The sequence below is a fragment of the Stenella coeruleoalba genome (genome assembly GCF_951394435.1).
Source record: "Stenella coeruleoalba genome assembly, chromosome: 13".
NCBI classification, from domain to species: Eukaryota; Metazoa; Chordata; class Mammalia; order Artiodactyla; family Delphinidae; genus Stenella; species Stenella coeruleoalba.
The window spans coordinates 46,489,934-46,504,136 of NC_137159.1; the positions used below are offsets into that span (position 1 = coordinate 46,489,934).

The 14,203-nt window shown below is 37.4% G+C and overlaps 1 long non-coding RNA gene across 3 annotated transcripts in view; it reads left to right on the plus strand.

Annotated features, from left to right (window-relative positions):
* Positions 1 to 14,203, plus strand: part of LOC307196582 — a 473,030-nt gene that overhangs the window by 200,429 nt on the left and 258,398 nt on the right. The gene's annotated exons all lie outside the window — the stretch shown is intronic.

Consider the following 14,203-nt stretch of genomic DNA (forward strand, 5'->3'; position numbering starts at 1 on the left):
CTTACCATGAAGCATTTTAACATACTTTTCACATTTCTGAGTTGTAACTTTGATTCACCTTTTCAGGGAGCCTGTAAGGGACACATGGGTGTTGTATTTGCTGATTTCTAGTATGCTTGAGAATGTGGATTATGTTGCAGATTAGAAGTATCTTAACGCCAAGATTTAAAATCAGAGTTTTAAAAGTTCTTTCATAATCTGTATAGCAGATAGAACATTGAAGATATATGATTAGGAAGGGGATGGGGTGAAATCTTAATGGTATTAACTGGAAATTTAGTTCATAATTGTTCTGGGAGCAAGCTACTGATTCATTCGTTTATTAATTCCACCAATATTTATTGACCACCTGCTGTGCGCCAAGCATGATTTTAGGCACTGGGGATACAGCAGTGAAGAAAGGGACAAAAATCCTTGCCCTCAATGAACTAATTCTCCTCAAAAATAAACCACATTAATAAATAAAATACAGGGTGATAAGTGCAAAGAGAAAGAAGTAAAGGAGGAAAGGAAATAGAGCTGTTGGCTTGGAGACTGAAGTTAGGTTGGCAAGGGAAGGACTCACTGAAGAGGTGATTCTTATGTAAAGACCTGGTGTACGAAGAAGGTAAATAACTTGCTTTTTTTTTTTTTGAAACTTTTTATTTTATACTGGAGTATAGGCGATTAACAGTGTCATGATAGTTTCAGGTGAACAGCAAAGCGACTCAGCCATACATATACATCTATCCATTCTCCTCCAAACTCCCAGTGAAGGCAAATGGAGGAGCAACACTCCCTATGAACACATAAACAGAGACTGGTGCTTTCTTTACTCTGTTTGCTGCTGAGTCAGAGGTGGAAACTAAAGCAATGGAGTGAGACCTTCCTAGGAGGTCTTGAGCCAGTGGAGCAAGCTGGGTGCTCCAGGTTTGGGTGTTGTATGTGTTTGGCTTAGGTAACTGGTGACCTAGGAAATAATGTTGAAGTTGGAAATTACCCCGAGAAACAATCTGGTTCAACCCTCTCACTGTATAATGGAGGAAATAGAATGGGCCCCAAAATGCTTGTTAGGCTGAATTGACCAAAATAATATCCGTGAAGATCCAGCACTAAACCTACATATCTCTTTCGTGATTGACTGTTCATTAACAATACTTCACTTCCTTCCAGTACCACCACTGCCATGGGGGTCACTATGAACTATTTTAAACTCAGCTCATAAGATGTGGCTGGGAAACTTGGAAAATAATCCCATAATAACCATTTCCCTTCTCTGTCAATTCTCTTCTTTAAAAGTGATGAACGTTGTCATGACATTGACTTCTGAAGACATTGACAACATCACAAAAATCTCTATAATGGAAGCTGTGGGCCACCAATTTCTTTTTTTTTTTTGAATTTTATTAATTTTTTAATACAGCAGGTTCTTATTAGTCATCAATTTTATACACATCAGTGTATACATGTCAATCCCAATTGCCCAGTTCATCACACCCCCACCCCCACCCCTTGCTGCTTTCCCCCCTTGGTGTCCTTACGTTTGTTCTCTACATCTGTGTCTCAATTTCTGCCCTGCAAACCGGTTCAATTGTACCATTTTTCTAGGTTCCAAATATATGTGTTAATATACGATATTTGTTTTTCTTTCTGACTTACTTCACTCTGTATGACAGTCTCTAGATCCATCCACGTCTCTACAAATGACCCAATTTCGTTCCTTTTTATGGCTGAGTAACATTCCATTGAATATATGTACCACATCTTCTTTATCCATGCGTCTGTTGATGGGCATTTATGTTGCTTACATGACTTGGCTATTATAAACAGTGCTGCAATGAATATTGGGTGCATGTGTCTTTTTGAATTATGGTTTTCTCTGGGTATAAGCCCAGTAGTGTGATTGCTGGATCATATGTTAATTCTATCTTTAGTTTTTTAAGGAGCCTCCATACTGTTCTCCACAGTGGCTGTATCAATTTACATTGCCACCAACAGTGCAAGAGGGTTCCCTTTTCTCCACACCCTCTCCGGCATTTATTGTTTGTATTTTTTTTTTTTCCCAGCACGCAGGCCTCTCACTGTTGTGGCCTCTCCCGTTGCGGAGCACAGGCTCTGGACGCGCAGGCTCAGTGGCCATGGCTCACGGGCCCAGCCGCTCCACGGCATGTGGGATCTTCCCGGACCGGGGCATGAACCTGCGTCCCCTGCATCGGCAAGCAGACTCTCAACCACTGCGCCACCAGGGAAGCCCTGTATATTTTTTGATGATGGCCATTGTAACTGGTTTGAGGTGATACCTCATTGTAGTTTTGATTTGCAATCCTCTAATAATTGGTGATTATTGATTATTATTCTCTAATAATTGGTGATTGGAGCAGCTTTTCCTGTGCTTCTTGGCTACCTGTATGTCTTCTTTGGAGAAATGTCTATTTAGGTCTTCTGCCTATTTTTGGATTGGGTTGTTTGTTTTTTTAATATTGAGCTGCATGAGCTGTTTATATATTTTGGAGATTAATCCTTTGTCCGTTGATTCGTTTGCAAATATTTTCTCCCATTCTGAGCATTTTCTTTTCTTTCCTTATGGTTTCCTTTGCTGTGCAAAAGCTTTTAAGTTTCATTACGTCCCATTTGTTTATTTTTGTTTTTATTTCCATTACTCTAGGAAGTGGATCAAAAAAATACCTTGCTGTGATTTATGTCAAAGAGTGTTCTTCCTGTGTTTTCCTCGAACAGTTTTATAGTGTCTGGTCTCACATTTAGGTCTCGAATCCATTTTGAGATTTTTTTTGTGTATGGTGTTAGGGAGTGTTCTAATTTCATTCTTTTACATGTAGCTGTCCAGTTTTCCCAGCACCACTTATTGAAGAGACTGTCTTTTCTCCATTGTATATCCTTGCCTCCTTTCTCATAGATTAGCTGACCATAGTGCATGGGTTAACCTCTGGGCTTTCTATCTTGTTCCATTGATCTATATATCTGTTTCTGTGCCAGTACCATATTGTCTTGATTACTGTAGCTTTGTGGTATAGTCTGAAGTCAGGGAGTCTGATTCCTCCAGCTCTGTTTTTTTCCCTCAAGACTGCTTTGGCTATTCAGGGTCTTTTGTGTCTCCATACAAATATTAAGATTTTTTTGTTCTAGTTCTGTAAAAAATGCCATTGGTAATTTGAAAGGGATAGCATTGAATCTCTAGATTGCTTTGGGTAGTATAGTCATTTTCACAATATTGATTCTGCCAATCCTACAGCATGGTATATCTCTCCATCTGTTGGTATCATCTTTAATTTATTTCATCAGTGTCTTATAGTTTTCTGCATACAGGTCTTTTGTCTCCCTAGGTAGGTTTATTCCTAGGTATTTTATTCTTTTTGTTGCAATGGTAAATGGGAGTGTTGTGTTAATTTCTCTTTCAGATTTTTCATCATTAGTATATAGGAATGCAAGAGATTTCTGCACATTAATTTTGTATCCTGGAACTTTACCAAATTCATTGATTAGCTCTAGTAGTTTTCTGGTGGCATCTTTAGGATTCTCTATGTATAATATCATCTCATCTGCAAATAGTGACTGTTTTACTTCTTTTCCAATTTGTTTTTCTTTTATTTCTTTTTCTTCTCTGATTGCTGTGGCTAGGACATCCAAAACTATGTTGAATAATAGTGGTGAGAATGGACATCCTTGTCTTGTTCCTGATCTTAGAGGAAATGTTTTCAGTTTTTCACCATTGAGAATGATATTTGCTGTGGGTTTGTCGTATATGGCCTTTATTCTGTTGTGGTAGATTCCCTCTATGCCCACTTTCTGAAGAGTTTTTATCATAAATCGGTGTTGAATTTTGCCAAAAGCTTTTTCTGCATCTATTGAGATGACAGTATGGTTTTTCGTCTTCAGTTTGTTAGTTTGTTAACATGGTGTATCACATTGATTGATTTGCGTATATTGAAGAATCCTTGCATCCCTGGGATAACTCCCACTTGATCATGGTGTATGATCCTTTTAATATGTTGTTGGATTCTGTTTGCTAGTATTTTGTTGAGGATTTTTGCATCTGTATTCATCAGTGATATTGGTCTGTAATTTTTTGTAGTATCTTTTTCTGGTTTTGGTATCAGGGTGATGGTGGCCTAATAGAGTGAGTTTGGGAGTGTTCCTTCCTCTGCAGTTTTTGGGAAGATTTGAGAAGGATGGGTGTTAACTCTTCTCTAAATGTTTGATAGAATTTACCTGTGAAGCCATCTAGTCCTGGACTTTTGTTTGTTGAAAGATTTTTTTTTTTTTTTTTTTTGCGGTACACGGGCCTCTCACTGTTGTGGCCTCTCCCGTTGTGGAGCAACAGGCTCTGGACGCGCAGGCTCAGCGGCCATGGCTCACAGGCGCAGCCGCTCCGTGGCACATGGGATCTTCCTGGACTGGTGCATGAACCTGTGTACCCCGCATCAGCAGGCGGACTCTCAACCATTGTGCCACCAGGGAAACCCTTTTGGAAGATTTTTAATCACAGTTTTAATTTCATTATTTGTGATTGGTCTGTTCATATTTTCTATTTCTTCCTCGTTCCATCTTGGAAAGTTATACCTTTCTAAGAATTTGTCCATTTCTTCCAGGTTGTCCATTTTATTGGCATAGAGTTGCTTGTAGTAGTCTCTTAGGATGCTTTGTATTTCTGTGGTGTCTGTTGTAACTTCTTTTTCTTTTCTTTTTTTTTTTTTTTTTTGCGGTACACGGGCCTCTCACTGTTGTGGCCTCTCCCGTTGTGGAGCACAGGCTCCAGATGCGCAGGCTCAGTGGCCATGGCTCACGGGCCTAGCCGCTCTGCGGCATGTGGGATCTTCCTGGACCGGGTCACATACCCGTGTCCCCTGCATCAGCAGGTGGACTCTCAACCACTGCGCCACCAGGGAAGCCCTCATTTTCAATTTTATTGATTTGAGTCCTTTCCCTCTTTTTCTTGATGAGTCTGGCTAATGGTTTATCAATTTTGTTTATCTTCTCAAAGAACCAGCTTTTAGTTTTATTGATCTTTGCTATTGTTTTCTTTGTTTCTATTTCATTTATTTCTGCTCTGATCTTTATGATTTCTTTCCTTCTGCTACCTTTGGGTTTTGTTTGTTCTTCTTTCTCTAGTTCCTTTATGTGTAATGTTAGATTGTTTATTTGAGATTTTTCTTGTGTCTTGAGGTAGGCTTGTAACTTACCTCTTTGAACTGCTTTTGCTGCATCCCATACATTTTGGATCATCATGTTTTCATTGTCATTTGTCTCTAGGTATTTTTTGATTTCCTCTTTGATTTCTTCAATGCTCTCTTGGTTATTTAGTAATGTATTGTTTAGCCTCCATGTGTTTGTTTTTTTACGTTTTTTCCCTGTGATTCATTTATAATCTCATACTGTTGTGGTCAGAAAAGATGCTTGATATGATTTCAATTTTCTTAAATTTACTGAGGCTTGATTTGTGACCCAAGATGTGATCTATCCTGGAGAATGTTCCGTGTGCACTTGAGAAGAAAATGTTATCTGCTGTTTTTGGATGGAATGTCCTATAAATGTCAATTAAATCTATCTGCTCTATTGTGTCATTTAAAGTTTGTGTTTCCTTATTAACTTTCATTTTGGATGATCTGTCCATTGGTGTAAGTGAGGTGTTAAAGTTCCCCACTATTATTGTGTTACTGTCGATTTCTTCTTTTATAGCTGTTAGCAGCTGCCATATGTATTGAGGTGCTCCTATGTTGGGTGCATATATATTTATAATTGTTATATGTTCTTCTTGGATTGATCCCTTGATCATTATGTAGTGTCCTTCCTTGTCTCTTGTAACAGTCTTTATTTTAAAGTCTATTTTATCTGATATGAGTATTGCTACTCCAGCTTTCTTTCTTTTTTTTGCGGTACGGAGGCCTCTTACTGTTGTGGCCTCTCCTGTTGTGGAGCACAGGCTCCGGACTGGCAGGCTCAGCGGCCATGGCTCACGGGCCCAGCTGCTCCGTGGCACATGGGATCATCCTGGACCAGGGCATGAACCCGTGTCCCCTGCATCAGCAGGCAGCCTCTCAACCTCTGCACCACCAGGGAAGCTTTCTTTTGATTTCCAGCTTTCTTTTGATTTCCATTTGCATGGAGTATCTTTTTCCATCCCCTTACTTTCAGTCTGTATGTTTCCCTAGGTCTGAAGTGGGTGTCTTTTAGACAGCATATATATGGGTCTTGTTTTTGTATCCATTCAGCAAGCCTGTGTCTTTTGTTTGGAGCATTTAATCCATTCACGTTTAAGGTAATTATCAATATGTATGTTCCTATGACCATTTTCTAATTGTTTTGGGTTTGTTTTTGTAGGTCCTTTTCTTCTCTTGTGTTTCCTACTTAGAGAAGTTTCTTTAACATTTGTTGTGGAGCTGGTTTGGTGGTGCTGAATTCTCTTAGCTCTTGCTTGTTTGTAAAGCTTTTGATTTCTCCATCGAATCTGAATGAGATCCTTACTGGGTAGAGCAATCTTTGTTGTAGGTTCTTCCCTTTCATCACTTTAAGTATATCATGCCGCTCCCTTCTGGCTTGTAGAGTTTCTGCTGAGAAATCAGCTCTTAATCTTATGGGAGTTCCCTTGTATGTTATTTGTAGTTTTTCCCTTGCTGCTTTCAATAATTTTTCTTTGTCTTTAATTTTTGCCAATTTGATTATTATGTGTATTGGCATGTTTCTCCTTGGGTTTATCCTGTATGGGACTCTCTGCATTTCTTGGACTTGGGTGGCTATTTCCTTTCCCATGTTAGAATTTTTCAACTATAATCTCTTCAAATATTTTCTCTGGTTCTTTCTCTCTCCCTTCTCCTTCTGGGATCCCTATAATGAGAATGTTGTTGCATTTAATGTTGTCCCAGAGGTTTCTTAGGCTGTTTTCATTTCTTTTCATTCTTTTTTCTTTTCCATAGCAGTGAATTCCGCAATTCTGTCTTCCAGGTCAGTTATTCGTTTTTCTGCCTCAGTTATTCTGCTATTGATTCCTTCTAGTGTATTTTTCATTTCAGTTATTTTATTGTTCATCTCTCTTTGTTTGTTCTTTAATTCTTCTAGGTCTTTGTTAAACATTTCTTGCATCTTCTCGATCTTTGCCTCCATTCTTTTTCTTAGGTCCTGGATCATCTTCATTATCATTATTCTGAATTCTTTTTCTGGAAGGTTGCCTATCTCCACTTCATTTACTTGTTTTTCTGGGGTTTTATCTTGTTCCTTCATCTGGTACATAGCCCTCTGCCTTTTCATCTTGTCTATCTTTCTGTGAATGTGGTTTTTGTTCCACAGGTTGCAGGATTGTAGTTCTTCTTGCTTCTGCTGTCTGTCTTCTGGTTGATGAGGCTATCTAAGAGGCTTGTGCAGTTTTCCTGATGGGAGGGACTGATGGTTGGTAGAGCTGGCTGTTGCTCTGGTGGGCAGAACTCAGTCTCCCATTTCTTTTCACAAGAGCTTCCTTAAAGTTTTTGTTTTCTTTTTCTCTGTTGGGCTGGGCAGAGCAGGTGGTTCTCTCTGAACTATTGATTTGGAATTGGCTGCAATGATTGTTTAATTCTGTGTGCATCATTCAGCTCTAGTCTGCCCTGCTGCACAATAGACATTTATGGTTGAATGGAGGTGTGTACATGCACTTCAACAGGGACTGGTAAAGCACAATGCATCCTGGAAGCTCTTCTATTTAATGCAAAATACCCCTTAAACTTTGTAATTATGAATTTGAATTTTGTCTTTTGGACACCTAATTTCATCGTTTCCTAGATAGTGGGGTTGAGATTTGTAACATTCTGGGTTGGTGAGCAGGTTAATTGTGTATGAAGTAAGCCTTCATTAATGCAACAAGCTGCTTCCTCTCTCTTATATCCACATTGCATTAGAGAAATGGCTTCTACAATGTATAATTGTAGAGGACATCTTCAGAGACTGTTTTCTGCCAGGCCTACAAAAATTATCAGGATGTTATCAGAATTATCAGGAATCACAACCATGGTGATTACAAGGGAATACTTGCTGTGATTCATGGAAGGCTGTTTACCTCGTGTGAGTGAAGAGTTGTGTTTTGTGTGTGTCTCTGTGTGTGTACACATGTGTACAAGTACATGCATGTGTCTGAACAGTATCTAATTACTTGGTTTTTCCTCCCTGCCTCTCATTGTTTCTAGAACTGTTTAATTTTCCATTACTCTTCTAGGACTTTACGTAGAGATAAAAAAGAATACTTGAAATATAAATACCCTTAAAGGAATCATGATTTTTAGAGACTGGCATATTGATTTATTTTAGCTACTTAAGATATTTTTACATGACCAACCCAAGAGAAAGAATGTTTTTGATATTTAATCATTTCAGATATGCAAATTGTGACTTTTCTAGTTACCTGGGATGAAATCAAGTAGCAGATATTTCTGGCAGCAGTGTTCTTCAAAACATTCAACTAGGGCTTCCCTGGTGGCGCAGTGGTTGGGAGTCTGCCTGCCAATGCAGGGGACGCGGGTTTGTGCTGCGGTCCGGGAGGATCCCACATGCCACGGAGCATCTGGGCCCGTGAGCTATGGACGCTGAGCCTGCACGTCCGGAGCCTGTGCTCCACAATGGGAGAGGCCACAACAGTGAGGGGCCCGCGTACAGCAAAAAAAAAAAAAAAGAAAAAGATTCAACTAGCATAGTTCTGCATACCTAGCATATGCTATATAAATAGCTGTGGATTAGCTGACCATGGATATTGTCAATTTCTTTTCATTCATTTAAAAATTTCAATTGTCCAAGTATGCATGCCTGCAGAGTGTAACAAATCCTTATTATGAGTCCATTTTGCTTTAGATTCTGGGTATACAATGGTGAACAAGAGAGAGTTTTTGCCTTCAAGGAATTTACTTATAGTGGATGATAACGAAACTTCTAAGGCCATTTTGTTGAATTATATATGTTATATTAAGCATACTGAGTGCATTGCCCTATGCATGGCGCTAGTGATACAAAAAAAATTAACGAAGTACTCTTGCCCTCAGGAAGCTTAAAGACTAATTATCTCTAATTAGTCTTTATCTCAAGACCCATGCACATGACTAAATAGCTAGCTGTGTAAGGCCTTGTAGGGTGACAGATGAGGGATGCTCATCTGGTCCTTTCCTCTCTGTTCCAGACACATGGCTGTGTCCCTCATATACTCCATAGATGGAGTTTCCTGACTCCTCCAGTGACTCAGATTTCTACACTTAGAATTCTTCCCTGCTTTACTTTCATCTATCATTTTTAAACTTCTTTCTTATATTCTCTCATAGCTTCAAAGGGAAAATATCTAGTCACTCTATTCTCACAGAATCCTTTCTGCTTGGAAGAATAATCATTCAGCACAGGGGCTGGGTTTTTTCAGGTATATTATCTCCACTGAACCATTTAAATCCCTTTTTGCTCTCAGTTTTGATCATTTCAGATTGCATCTGCCGAAGGCCCATTATTGCCACTCTTTAATCAACTTAGTGACCTTCATCACACTGTAGGCAAAGACCCATAGAAGTAATTTTAGCAGAAGTGAATCCCTCATACTTGATTTGATGAAAGGATAAAATCGCTCTATTCAACCTAAGTGACCCTATTTGGACTTTTTATTTAACAAAATCCTGGATTAGCTTAGATTGTCAGTGACCATCTTCACGTAAGATAAAATATAATCACATGACAATGTTAACCTCTTGAAATTGGTTTTAAAGGGGAAAGAGACACAATTAGGTAGAATAAGTGAGAGAGGAAAGGAGGGAGGGCTTTAGAGTAGACTTTATTTTTAGTTTCTTTATTGCAGATGCTAAATTCAGATTTCTAAATATGAATACAGCGTGTCAGACAGCTTTGTGATGGTGCAGACTGCATCATTTATTCTGTAGATGACTGAGCAGGGGAATGCTCTCAGGTTTTATGACTAAATCAAAAATACATTTCCTTTCTTGTAGATGCCTAAATAACACATACACCATAAAGCCTCTGACTGAATATTTCTTCTACGGAAGAGGTGTATAATCTTATAAAAAGATTGGTTGCTTTGGTCTGTGTTTATATACAGAGATATATTTTGTTCTTTCTTGTTGTGACCATTGAAGTTGTCTTTTCACTGATTTCACTGTCTCCAATTTCTCCCTATTCCAATCAGCTTTGTATTCTGCTATTGAATTAATCTTTGGGAAACTCTTATATCACTCTTCTACTCCAAACTTTGGCCTCATGTTGTTTCTCTAACAAAGGTCAAGCATTTTATCCTAATATTGTAAATACTCCGTTCATTTTTTAAAATGTTATTTATGAGTATTTTCTTTTATTGGTTCTGTTTCAATCAAATGAAACTACTGCTAATTGTCATATCCAATACAAACTTTTCAATTTCTAAGCCTTTTCCTTAAACACACTCTCCATTTTCTTAAAGTACATTTCTCTGATCTCCTTACACCTAAAGCTTTTCTGTATTTCAAGACTGAAAGGCCACTACTTTTACAAAGTTTTCCCATGATCTCCATTACCATAAGTCCTCTTTCTTTAGCTTAAACTCCCAATACGTTTTATTTATGTATTTTGTTGTTCTAACATTTCTTATCCTAATGTATGTAATGTATATGTATGTATACACACAGTTGATATCTATATCTTATTAACTTTGCTAGACTAAACCTACTAAAGGAAACAATAGTATAACCTTCATTGTACCACTTCTTTGTGTACTATCTTTCATACAATAGGCATCTAATAATTATTCCTAATTTAGAATTTGATATGAGGCTTGTCTGTGTTAATCTATAGCCAAAGGTGTAGAATTACGGAAATGCAGAAGTAAAAGGACCCTCAACATAAATAATTTTACTGTTGAGAACAGTGAAAGTGATTCTATTCCATGATGAAACTACATCAGAGGGTATGTGGTAGCCCATCCATATCAGCTGGAATTTCTGGCAAGGGAATAGAAGGATGATGAAAATCGCTTGTGTAGTTAATTGACAGTACTGCAAAACGTATTAAAAAGTGATATAATTGAAATACTATTTCAGTAGTATTTAGATTCAAAAGAGGAAGAGTAACAGCATGTGACAGACTACAATATGTGGTCCTGGTACCAATCAGGAGGGACAGTAAGGTCAGGAATCAAAGGCTACATACAGTTTAGGCAGCTATAAATGCTTGATTCAGAGAGGTGGCTCTCATTTTTCATGGCATTTAACTAAAGAGTTGAGTGGGGTGGGATCAATGTTCAAGATACACAGTACACACACTTGGTGCCCCTGGAGGAGAAAAACAAAAGTGGGAAAGAATGAATGTTTAAAATCACATTCAAGAAAATGTACTGATATAAATGAAGATCTGAATCTACATATTACAAGGGCCATTTGTATCTGTAAAAATGGACCCATGATGATTATCTCTGAAACAGCAAAGAAAGAAGACAAAGTCATTCATAAAGGAAAGGAAGTAGGTTGACATCGAATTTCTCAATAAATGTTCAAAACAATAAGTGAAGGAATAACATCTTCAAGATACTCAAGAAAGAAGGTGAAGGATGTTACTCCATTCAAGTTGTCCTTTAAATGTGAAGGCTCTAGGAAAAATATGGAACATGCAAGAACTCAGGGGTTATTGTCCCTAGAAGCTTTTCCTAGCAAAATTACTACAAGATGAGCTTTATAAAAAAGTGCCATGGGGGACTTTGACCGAGACATCAGTGGTGAGTGTTTTATATATCTAACTGTAGATCAAAGATCTTAAAGTTGTGGACAAGGACTAAAGAAGAGTTTGTCAGTGTTAAATGCAGTGCCAAAGTAAAAATGACAGAACTAAAACACAGAGAAAGGTGGGAAGGAGGGAATTAAATGATTTCTTTGGATATTGTTTAAAGCTGACGAATAATAGAAACTTTAGTATATTTAAGAGTAGAAAGATTAGGCACAAGAAAGATATTAATATTGACTAAAAGTACATGATGGAGAAGAGAAGCGGGTGGAAAAGCTATTGTAAATGAATTTTATTGTGACTCACAATCGTGGAACAATATGTATTGTCTGGTGGAAAAGGGGGGCTATGAACGTTACCCAAAACATTAATAAAAAGACAAGCAACAGAATAAAATTTCAAATTCTTTGATGCCAAAAGAACACAGAAACAAAACAAAACTTAGTGGCATACAGCCTAAGAATGAAAAGAACTGCAAGGAAATCTTAAATATCATTCAGTAACGTTATTGTAAATAGTGATATTGAGATTGCTATTTTGTGGTTTCTTGTATGTTATGGAATAAACCAATAATTAAACTGAGATTTTCAGTGTATGAAAAACAGGTACAAGTATTAAATCGAAGAAATTAAATGAAAATCCCGTAATGTTAAATTTGCTTTGGGAATATCAGTTTGATTCATGATAATATATTTCCTGTATCTGTACAGTGGGAAGGCACAGGAGCTATGGCATTCCATCTGGAATCACCATTTTACTGCCCAAATTTTGTTTTCTAAATTCTATTCTTCACAGAAAGGAATCAGGGTTCCTTGGAGAAATGGCTGATTGTAGGCTCGGAGGAAGGAAAATACAAGGTGAATTTAGGACACCTTGCTGTGCTAGAAAGCAAGGGAAGACTCATGGGTTGGGTCATGGGGACAAGCACTAGGAAGTTCTCATTGGCCAAATTTGGCACATTTTGTACATGCAAAAGAACATGACTATAGTTGATTGAAACACATGGCGTACCTAAGCATCCAGAGTCCCGAGTCTTTCAAGATATAAAAGAAGAGAAAGATTTAAAACAATGAGTTATTTGCCACTATTGGAGGTAACTATTAAGTCAAATCCTTCTGAAAACTGGTAATTAAAGACACGTTATTATACATTTATCCTCGTTCTTCAGTGGGAAGTATAGTTCTGGTAAACCGAATACTAATTCATGAGCAAAAGTTTTCTCTACAGAAGAATGTTAGTTAATAAATACAGAACAAATGAAAGAATTTTGAAAATACACAAAATAATATTATGATATATTTTATATGTTTCTATGTATGTTTCATATATATACATATATATTTCCAGGGAAGCCTATAATTTTATATAAAAGTTTCCTGTTGTTAATTTTTTTTTTTTTGCCAAAAAACATTCATTTATTCAGCAATCATTTGAGGACCTAGTATGTGCCTTTGGGGAAAAAAATGCTGACTGTCTAATGTTTTTGCATTATTTTCCCAAGCCAGGTCACTTAAGAGTTATGAATGCCATTAAACTATATAATTTCAGAACTGGAAGGACCCAAGAAGGTCATTTGGTCACTCCCTGCTCCATGCCCCTTCTCATTTTATAAACAGGAATCACATTATCCACTCTCATAACATGAATACTTTATGAACACTATCAGTAACTGAGGAGAGAAAGAAATTGACAAACTTCTAAGAAGCTAAAAAATCATTGCACCATATGAAGGTTTGGCTTGTAATTTTAAAATGCTAAGCACTTCTTTCATTTATTTGTTTTTAATCTTCAGAAAATTAAAACACGCAGATGGCCAATCTAGGTCATTATGAATTTTTTTTCTTTCTTTGACCGAATTGCTATTTCCTCTAGATTAATATCAGACTTGAGCTGCATGGCTGAGGCAGAAGTTCAGGGACCAGGGCATACAAGTGCCCTCTCCACTCAATAACCAGCAAACTAATTTGATGTTCCTATTGACTTGAATCTGTCTGCTTTATATCTTGAGCTTACGAGTGTGTGACCTCTTCTGCAGAGATCTGCTGCTTCCGGGCATTTTGTAAAGTGCTGAAATTGTCTGGAAAACTGCTCTTTGTGCTTTGCAAAATAATGGAAAGAGAGTATTTCCTATCTGACTACTGTACTGATTTCCTAGTAATAAAATTGAAGATGTATGTTTTAATTTTATTTCCATTTAGTTTTGAGAACCATCTTGAGGTATTTTGGTTCCTAACTCTGACTCCTTATCTGTCATCTTTTATGATTCATTGTTTCTCTCAGCTGTAATTTCTTTTCAACTCTTCTTCATAAAAAGCAGCTCCATATTTTCCTGAGTCATTTTCTGTTTCTAATACAAAAGATAATATTTGGCCAGAATCTCAATCTTGAAATGCCATCCATTTTCTAATGTGTTTAGCAATCAGGCAATTAAGAAACTGGCCTTCTCTTTCATCATCTCAGGAAATTAGAGAGATTTTCTTCATGGCTGAACTGCGTTTCTGAAAAAAATTGA